General features: G+C 36.2%; 1 long non-coding RNA gene and 1 pseudogene across 1 annotated transcript; both read left to right on the top strand.

Moving 5' to 3' along the window:
* Positions 1–1,129: 1,129 nt before the first annotated feature.
* Positions 1,130–7,118, top strand: LOC109072328 (annotated as a pseudogene).
* Positions 7,119–7,263: 145 nt separating this feature from the next.
* LOC109072331 lies at positions 7,264–9,231 on the top strand. The gene is made up of 3 exons (XR_002014668.2): positions 7,264–8,190; positions 8,425–8,780; positions 8,882–9,231. It is a non-coding gene; the product is annotated as an uncharacterized LOC109072331 (long non-coding RNA).
* Positions 9,232–11,165: the final 1,934 nt, after the last annotated feature.

Consider the following 11,165-nt stretch of genomic DNA (forward strand, 5'->3'; position numbering starts at 1 on the left):
TATTTCTAAAAGCAAAAATACTAATAATTATATACGATTAATAAATGTTTGAGTTAATGGTAGTTGCATAACTGATATTTAATTTGAATTAATTCTGAATATTTTTCTAAATTAATGTTATCTGTTTTTCACAAGTTAAGACAATTATTGAAAATGTTGGTAAATGGGTTATATCTATCTATCTATCTATCTATCTATCTATCTATCTATCTATCTATCTATCTATCTATCTATCTATCTATCTATCTATCTATCTATCTATCTATCTATCTATCTATCTATCTATCGTCTGTTCTAGAAGTGGGCGTGTCTCTCAGAGACGTGGCTTGCAGACGCAGTACGTTCTGTGCGTGCTGTGTGACGCGCACTCACTGCCGCACTGGACAGTCAGTCACGTGACAGGCTTATAGACGTTATGGAGCTGTTTCGCTGTAAAACTTTAGTCCGATTTCGCGTTTAAACTGCAAAAGCGATGGACAGAATGCGAATTTTGACGGCTTCTGATCTCCAGTGATATGTCAGGTCGGTTTTCTATTCCTCTTCAAACAGACAAACGTGTAAACACGAGTGTGTTAAAATCTACAATGTCAATTTCACAGTAAACAACTAGCTAGCTGCTACTTCTGTCGTATTATCTCGAAGATTATGTCATATTGAGAAAATGGAATTGCCAGCTATTATAGTTAAGCAATGCTTATTTATGCCAGCTGAAATACAAATGTTTACACAGTTGCTCAACACTCATTTTGGCTTATGTTGACATATCCAGTGAAAACTATTCTGTTAACTTTATGTGTACTATATGATGGACACACACAGTAAGAATAACGATCTTTTGTCTGAAAACATGTTTTTAATGTTTTGCAGAGTCATGCACATAATCATTCTGTTTACTTATCCTAATGGTTACTGAAAAGTTTAAACACTAAAAAAAGTATTATTATGGTCCTTTATTTACATGTATATCTATTATTCTGCTTGGTGTAATTGTAAATGTATCTGAATACTGTATGTGTCCATCATCATCATCATCATGTATTAAGCCGGACATCACTCCACCCAAGTGTAACTTGATGCATCTATTTCTGTATTTCCTCTTTGTTACGCTATGTATCTGTTATTTTGTAGCTAAACCCCTGAGTCATGTCTGTGGATGGCCCCCGGACCTCTGTTTTCACCTTTCAGTCCGCTGTTCACAGCTCAGTCCTTCGCGCTGGAGGGAGCGCTTCGCTCGCTGGAGGAGCTGAGACAGAAGGAGCTCTTGTGTGGTGACGGTTGAAGTGGAGCGCAGGAGCTTTCGAGCGCACTCTTCAGTGCTGGCTTCCTGCAGCGACTATTTTTACACCAGACTTACAAACCACAGCCGAGCAAACCCCACTGTCAGGTTACCGGATGAGGTAATGCTTGATATGGTGGATGGGTTGAATCTGGAGGTTTTGAGGAAACTATGGTTAAGCCGTCATCCCTTTATGATCTGTTGTAATTATTAACACATTAACACCCATACATACATTTGTTAAAACAAATAAATCATAGATTGAGCAACCCCTAAAACAAACAATATCTGGTTCAACGAAATTCTGTCATCATTTACTTATGCATGAATAAATCCATGAAGGTTAGTGTGAGGGGCAATGTCTTTTGTAAATATATTTATTCAAAAATACATTAAAAAATTTACTTCTTCTATGATGAGCATGTTTATAATTTATCTTTTTTGGGTGTTGTAGCTATCCAGATACCATGTTTAAGAAAAAAAAGGCATCAAATTAATAAAATGTTTGAAACAGACCTTTATTTGTATTTTTGGCATGATATTTTATTATTAATATTATTAGTTACAAAACTGTTAACTCTCATAACTGTGTGTCAAGGTCTATACGTTTCTTAAAATGCTAGATAATTTGACCTTTTTATGACAAGTCAAAGTTAAATATCAACATCATAACATTTATGAATTAGTAATCATGATTGTTACACCACATTTTAAGCTTCATTTCTTCGTGATGCATTTGTTTTGACTTGGATTTTATTGAAAAGTGTGTTTTACACACTTTATCTAACTGTTCTTTGAGTGTATGATGGAAGAAACTAAGTCAAATGAGTTTGGCATGACATGAGGGCGAGTAAATGATGACAGAGTGTTCATTATTGTGTGAACTGTTCCTTTAAAAATTGTTCACATTGCAGTGCTGTCAAATTAGGCCTTATATATTGAGATTAAATTGAGTAAATGAAGTTACAGCAATAATTCAGTAATGCGATTTGCAAATGATTTATTCATGCAGTAATCATAAGTACATCATTAATCTCCCAAGGTCACGGTGGAAGGCTTTGAGCCTCTTCTGCAGTTTGCCTACACTGCAAAACTTCACTTCACGAAAGAAAACATCCTGGAGATCCACAGATGCGCCGAATTCCTCGGATTTCAAAACCTCGATAAAGCCTGCTTTGAATTCCTCGTCCCAAAGTTTTCCGATGGTGGTGGAACCTCAAAAAAAGTGAAGGGTAAAAGCAAGAGCCATGAGAAATCCCAATCCATCTGCAGTCCAAGTGACCAGAACCCTAAAAATGGAGAAGATCGCGTGCCTCAAGATGCAAGCACTGTCATGCAAGCTGCATCTGCAACATCCTCTGAAGAAACTCCTAAAGATTGTCCCCCCATCACAAATGACAAAGAAATGCAGTTAGATTTATCCACGCTTTACGCAAGAAGCACTGAATACCACATGGGTGATGGCCAAGATCAGTTCTGCCTACAGAGCTGTGGCCCACAGTTGCCTTCCTCTTCCATGGCGGCCGCCGAAGCTTGTCCTTTCCTGTCTATTTCAAGCACCGGTGACAATGAGAAACTGCATTCTTCTGCAGCAGGGGACATTTTAGCAATGGAGGACGATTTCCAGAAGGAGCTAGCAATGGATGTGCATTGTGAACCACCTACTGATAAAGACCTGGACATAGCCAGTATCACCGAGGGCCACTTTGACCAACGTGAAGGGCCTCTAATGTCGCCCACCGACGGCAGCCAACTATGTCCTCTGAATTCTGCGCAGTCAAGCGGGGATTTGGACAGCATTTCTGGCGCTCCAGACCTCAGCAACATTGGCACCGATAACAACCAGGTGTTTGATTCCAACGAACAAACCTTCTCTGAACTGACCCCCAAAGATTGCGCCGCAGAACGGAGCACGGTGGAAAGGGAAGTGGCTGAGCATCTCGCAAAGGGTTTTTGGCCCGATTTGAGCTCCACGTTAAATGAGCCGCTACCTTTGGACTCTATCGACCAGTCATCTGCAGGAAATGGCTCGGACTTCCACTGGTTAAAGCATCTGGATCTGGGCGCCGCGCCTGATGATTGTCCCTTCCTGAGAGACCTGAGCTCCAATGATAGACAGACCTCTGGAGGAGACTCTCTGTCCAAAGAGGACACTGAAGACAGTCCCTGCATGTCCCCCATTAACTCAATGGAAAACTCGGAGTGCGAATCGGACGGAGACTGTGCGCAGTGCAGTGAACAAGTGCAAGAGGTGAGCGTGCTTGCAAGTTAGAGTTGAAGTTTGGTTCCAAATTGTAGACCTTAATTTCAACCTCGATTGAGATTCCATGATGTGCTTAAATTAAAAGTTCGAGTCCCTACTGAAAAATGTAACTGAACTGGAGGATGAACACAGCTGCAATCCTCCATAATGCAGTGTTGACGTCTCATTTTTTTTTTCTTCCCAGGTGGATTTGCCATTCCCTGTGGAGCAAATTTCCAGCATGACCCGGAGAGCATTCCTGCAGATGTTGAAACGCGAGCAGCTGACCACAGAACAGCTGGAGTTTGTTCAGGATGTGAGACGGCGGAGTAAAAACCGCATGGCTGCGCAGCGCTGCCGCAAGAGAAAGTTAGACTGCATCTACAGGCTGGAGGGAGAAATTAAGAAACTGGTATAACCGTTTGTCATATCTACTGAATCTAAAATAGTATTTTGTATTTGAACTGGTTCGAACAGTTTAAGCCCCGTTTACCCCATTCAGTTCGACTGAATCAGTGTAGTTTAGTGCAATCAAACCATATTCATAAAGAAAAACCAAATCAAATTCACACAGAAAAACCACATCTGAAATACACATGAATCACAATCAAGTCATACTTCCTTCTTAAACAAAAAAAAGTAGACTGTTAAAAATATACATCTGAATACAAAATTAGTACGGATATACAGAAATGATTTCTTTTTATTTTTTTTTTGGTAACATCTTTACAATAAAATATTTGACATAGTGCATTCAAATCAATATATTTATAAATATATATTAAACTAAAATTAAATTGTGTATATTTATATGTATATGTAATATGTAAACACAAACTTTTATTTTGGATGCGATTAATCACGATTAATCGATTTGACAGCAGTAATGAATTATTAATTTGAAGTATTTGAAATTAGTATATAGACCTTTTTAAAACAAATTATTAAAAGTTGGTGGTTTTTCCTCTAAAGTACGGCGAAAACCTTTAAATTCCCTATGATTCCCATCCCTAACTATTACCACAATGTGTATGAGCATAAAGTATACAATTATATTGCTTCTATTGTCCTCTTTTCAGACGGAGAATAAGAAAACTAATCAATCAGACATATAGTATGCAGTTTTGCACACAATACACAATGCTGCGAATCAACAGACACCAAGAAAATCAATAGCGTGTGTTATGATTAGTGTTTTTCTCCATGAGGAATGCAAAGTCTGGTAAACGCAAACTGAAATTGAATCTTGTTTTGTTTCCACATTAATCAGAGGAGCGAAAAGGAGAAATTACTGCAAGATCACAACCAGCTAAAGCTCAGCATAGAGGATGTACGTCAGAACCTCTCAGGCCTGTGTCAGAGCCTCTGTATGGACGCCTCCTCACAGTCCGAACAGGTGCAAGCGCTGGCCAGGTACGTCTCCTCCGACTGTCCCACCTCCGTCCTCCTCACCCCCATGGCCTCTCCTAGCCTGGCTGGCCCAGACCAGGACACCCATGCAAACTCCTCCCTGGACAACTTTCTTGAAAACACATGTCCTGAAGGAGACACCGTAGCGCTCAGATCCCCCACTGCCTTCCTGCAAGACAACGTTCAGAGCACTGATACAGATCCAGCTCTGTGACGTACAACAGAGCAAAGCAGCTTGGGAATGGTCTGATATTTAATTTTTACTCAGGAGCTTAACTTTCCGCTGCCTTCAGTTACACTTTTGAGCATGACTTTCTTATTAGGAGCACTTTCGTAATGTTTCCAAGTATGGATGTGACTAAATTTGCACTATTACCAGAAGTTTCATTATACAGATGCATACGGATATGCCTTTCATTCCTTGTTTGCTGTTACGCCATAGGGGTCATTCCTGTTATGCCACACGTTTTGAAAACTTAAGAAAATGATTTGTATTGTAATTAAGTATTTTAGAAATATGCTCTGCTAAGCTCAGGCACATAAACGTTTACAAATTATAACTTATATTAAAAAAAGAAAAGGATGCCTAACAGAATGGAACATAACAGGGTGGAAATAAAGGGCTAAATGCTTTGTTTGATTACAGGTTGATTGTTAGCTCAAGTTAATTTTGATATTTTTAACCATGTTTTAGTATTTAGATTTTTTTTTTAATCTTGTCCAACAGGGTGGAATATTTTGAAATGAGACAAACAAACTAATAGCACAAGACATCTTTGAATTAATTGTTCATACTTTGATTTTCTCACCAAAAATGTCACTTCCTGGATGACTGTGTCATTAAAGAACTGGCTTTTGTTAGTTAAAGGGATTTTTCAGCAGACTAACAGGGTGGAAAGTAATATTGAAGACAAAGTAAATATCTATAAAACGATTAACAATCAAAACACTACAATCAAGTTTGGTGTAAATATTTTGAATAAAGAAAGAAAAGCACTTAGAGTATTTCTTAATAATTCGACGACTTATGCTTTTTTGTGCATTAATTGTAATATTGTCATGAAAGAAAATGAATGATTTCACTCTGCAACAATTGTCAGTTTTATTTTTTTATTCAAACATAGACTTATGAAAATGGATTACATAACAGGAATGACCCAGGGATTAATTTCCAGTCCTAGCATTAATTTCACATACACTGCCACAAAGGACAATCATTGTAATTCTCTTTATTATGTTAATGGATTATGATTTTTGTTATGCTGTGTAGAGCATATAAGTACATTCCAGTGTAGCCTAATTTTGACATTACTGGCATGAGAATTGTGCATTGGATATGCATCTCTCTTTTTTTACGTATTCATATATGCAAAAGTCATATTTATAGTGACATTTAAATAACTGCCATGTAAGATTTTCATGCATATCATGTAGGGTTTGTGAAAATACATAGAATCCATAGTCTCTCTAAGAAAAAAAAAAGTAAAAGTTTAGATACTGTTCGCTTTTTGCTTGCGAAAGTGGAAAAGATCGATTTCAAGGTCAACATAAAAGCAAAATTGTTCCTATTTCCATTCTTTAAACATATTTCTGATCTTATTGTGCATGATTCTTCATTATACATTATTTCAATGAAATGTAATTTTCTTCCAAAATGACTCTCCTTTTTAGCTGATGATGTCATCAAGGCCATGCATGAAGTCTATTGGCTGTTGGATCACAAATAGAGATAATGGTGTTATTTTAACTCTTGTTGTGGAATAGAATGCTTACTTTTCATGAACTTTTCATCAGATTCTAACCTACATTTATATATTTATATATTTATATATATATATATAATATATATATATATCCTGTTTGTCTTAGAATTAATTAATGAACTAATGTTCATTTCAATATAACATTAGTCTAAAGACATAACCTGTTCATTTTGCCATTGTAGCATCAATGGAATGTTCTATATTTACTTTTTCGTGCTTTTTTTTTGTTTTAATCATGTAACCAAAATACTGTCATGTAAACCTGGAATGCACTGTATAGTTCACTATTTGATTCAGATTTAATGAATAGTAGCAAATAAAATGTCAATAATATGTTTTTCACAGTCAATGTGTAAATGTAAAGGTTTTTGCTATTAGGAATGTGCAAACAGATAATGAACAAATAAATCAACCATTTTTTTTTTTTACATTTACGATTTAATATATATATATATATATATATATATATATATATATATATATATATATATATATATATATATATATATATATATATACATTTTGGTTTTTTTTTTTTTAATAATATATATTTTTTTTTTAAATGCACGACGTGGAGGCCAAGAACCATCTGATGCGAAGCGGAAGCCGTTTATTATCATGCTCATTCGCCAAGTTAAAGATAAGTTAAAACTAGTTTTGCTCTTTGCACCGCAATATTCGACCGGAAGGGTAAAAATAACTTTTCGTCAGTTGCAGTTCTCTATATGCCTCACACTATTCTTAGATACTGTCTTCCTCTAAACTGCGGAATTGAAAAAAGTATGCAGCAGTGAACCGTTTCAACATCATGTTTTAAAAGAGTCCATCAATATCACAATAAATGTCTCAAAGAAGAACATTTTTCAAAATTGGAGGAATTCTAGTGTTGTTGCCAAACCGTTAAACAGCCATGAGAGCAGGTGGATTTAAATTAAAATACACTAAAATGAACGAGGAAAAAAAACAAAGGGAATTTAAACGTGAACTGCAGGAGGGGTGAATTTATAAGAAAGGGGTGTGGGTGTGTATTTAATTTAAGATACATTTGAAAACTTTTAAGTGATTAAAAAACGTAAAAAAAAAAATGTCAGCAATTGAGTAATTTCGCCACAAGAGGTCGGAATAATCATGTATTATTCATACGAATAGCGCGTTCACACAAGAAGCAAGCAAGCACAATTTTAAACGTGCGAGACGCTGCAAAGGACGCGACGCGCGTCTGTCCTGCGCATGTTTACATAGAAAAGCATGGGAAAAGCAGCGCAGGAGAATGCAAAAAAAAAAAAAAAAAAAAAAAAAAAGGCCTGTTTGACCGTCCTCTATACTGTTGTGTTGCTTGAACTCTTGGCACACCCACAGCCAGGTGGAACATCAGCGGTAGAACTTGACGCATTATGACGCCATAGTTCTAAAGCGACTTCAGTGGAATCTGTTCAGCGCAGTTCATCTGTGAGTGAAGTTATTCAGACCATTTAACTGTTTGTGATCGCAATGAAAAGGTAAGCAGTATAGCACCAGGAGATTTATTTCGTTTTAATGAATGCGTCTGTACTCATTTAGTCATTTTAAATAAGGTCGATATGTTGTGTAGCTATTGTAAAATCATTAAGAACAAAGTAGACATGCTTATTACTTTTATTCATTCATGTCACACGTTATGAGTTTTCTGACATAAAGGTACACCTTAGACATTTTTAATTGACTAAATAAAGTTTATCAAATTGTTTCCCAAGCCGAAAAAGCAAGAAGCCGACAAGGCCAAGCATTACTCCTACTTTTGAGAGCCATTCCCAGACTCAGTTACCTCAATTTATTCCTTCCTCGCCTGACCCATCTTCTAACACGAGGTCTCCATCCAGGCGCACGAAGGGAAGACAAAGAAAAGTTGTATTCCCTGACATTGGGAATGCAGCAAATTCTGTGACCAGAAGAAACGGCACCGGAGACCTTTTACCCCCCGTCCCGGTGATTCCAGCAGTGCCAAAAGGCGACCAGAATGGGAAGACCATCTGCAGTGATGCTGCGACCTTTCTCTCTGCCACTGACAGAGCAAGACTTTTTGGCATCAACAAGTGGTATTAGAGTCCAGGTTAGTCATCTTCCTCATCCTTCCAAAGTTATCATATATGACATAATTGACAATTGACAAACAGACATGTTTGGTTATGTTTTATTGTTTGTTATTTACAGGGAGGAGATGAAGTCATCAGAAAAAGAAGAAATCTGTCTATGTAAAATAATAACTTTGCATTAAAATTCTTCACTGTCATTTTACTTGAACTACAGTCTGTGAAAACTTGTTTCTGTCATGGAGTAAAAATTATAAAAGATAATCAGGACTTTTTAATTTCACAGTTTATACTCCTTTCATGCAGTTCTAAGAAAAAAGGGTAGAATTATAAGATATAAAGTCAGGGCTTTGAGATATAAACTAGCATTACTAAGAGAAGACAGAATTGTACGTAGCTTGTTTCCTTGTGTTTTTCTCAGTTTCTAAAATGTAAAACTGAAAATGTAGAACTATGAGATATAAATTCATAATTGTTCAGGAGGGGGGGGGGATAGAATTTTTTTATTCCATTTCTGCCATGGAATAAAAAAAAGGTAGAGAAAACAGAATTGTGAGATGTAAACTTCAGAGAAAAAAATAAATAAAAAATGTAGAAATGCAAAAATGTAAACCCAAAACTACAACCCAATTTTTTTTTTCTCAGAATTGAGAGTTTTTCTCACAATTCACAATTCAAGAAAAAAGTCTGACCCGTTTTATTTATCTCTTTATTCTGTGGTAGATTAAAATGAGTTTGAAGATCTCATCACAAACATCTGAATTTCTAGCACGCTGTGTACAAAATAAAAGTACCACAGTCTTATTCTCTGCAGGAGGGTAAATCTCCATCTTGAGCACCACAGTCTCAGTAAACATATTTTAAAGCTCCGTATTAAGATAAAAGTTGTGTTTGGTTTGCCCTCCTTCTCTGAATTGAAATAATCTTCTATATCTAGGGAACACTGGTTTTAATCAGTAGAAAAACCCATTTTCAGTTGCTCCATCTGTCTGCTCAAGGTCGACCGTGCCAGTTGTCACTGCCATTTCAGCGTCCGTCATTAAGCTAAACACTGCCAATTCGGTACATTTGTGGTCTTCTGCGAGTGTATCGATTGTTCCTTCTTTTGTTTAAAACTAACTCGATTCAGATCACCATTAAAATCTTAGTAATTTATCTTTTAAGTTGTAATTACTCTGTGTGGTCCGGCAGGTTCTTAGCACTCTTCTTAATTGTCCTTTCAAGGAGATCTCATTTGTTTACATCCTCCATGCATACTTAAGATCTCCAAATGACTTATTTTGTTTTGTTTTCCTCTCAAAGGACTTTAACGAGGTGTGCGCTTAGAAATATTCCAGCGGAGTAGCCAACAGGCTGGATAATCCACTGTAAATCATGTGATTATAATCATAGATGACGAACAATACCACAGCAGTATATTGATACAATGCAACGAGAAATCAAATGCTAATTTTGTTGTTGGGTTCAACAGTTGTGTTGGTTTGAAACAATGGCATAAAGGGCCATCGATGACTGGTCTTCTCAATAAAAGCTGACATAATATACAGATGATGTGCAAATAAAACAATATAAATAACCACAACACAGATATTGTGTATATATAGTTTATAATGTGTGTTTTTACAATAAATAAATAAATAATATTAATATGATTCAAATCAAATCATTCTAGTGAATTGGTAAACAGGAAAATCTGATGAATCGGTTCATCTTAAATGTACCTCTCTCTCATATGTTGCTTTGGAAATTTTGATTCATTCTAATGAATCATTTATTGTAAAAATACCTGTCTCTCATTTGGAGTTTTGGTAAGTTTGGTTTATTCTGAATCAGTTGATCCTAAAATGGACCTCTCTTTCAAACAGTAGGTAGCTTTAAAAAATGTCAAATTCATCCTAGTGAATCAGTTCATAGTCCTTCTCTCATATGTGGGTTTGGAAATTCTGATTCATTTTGGTGAATGAATCAGTTCATCCAAAATGAACCTCTCTTTCATACAGTATGTAGCTTTGGAAAGGTCTGATTCATTCTAGATAATCAGTTTGCCCTAAACAGACTTCTCTTTCGTATGTAACTTTAAAGAGTTTGGTTCATTCTAGTTAATAGGTTCATCCTAAATGAAATTCAGATTCATTCTAGTGAATTATTTTAAATGGTTCTCTTTCTCTCCTATTTATTGTAGCTTTGGAATGTTTGATTCCTTCTTCTAGTGAACCAGTTTGTCCTAAACTAACCTGTCTCGTAACAGTATGTTTTGAAAAGTCAGATTCATTCTAGTGAATCAGTTTGTATTAAATTGTCCTCCTTCTCTCCTACATACAGTAGCTTTGGAAAGCCTGATTCATTCTGTCCTAAACTAACCTCTCTCATACAGTATGGAGCTTTGGAAAATCAGATTAATTTCA

The sequence above is a fragment of the Cyprinus carpio genome, chromosome B15, assembly GCF_018340385.1.
Source record: "Cyprinus carpio isolate SPL01 chromosome B15, ASM1834038v1, whole genome shotgun sequence".
Taxonomy (NCBI): Eukaryota; Metazoa; Chordata; class Actinopteri; order Cypriniformes; family Cyprinidae; genus Cyprinus; species Cyprinus carpio.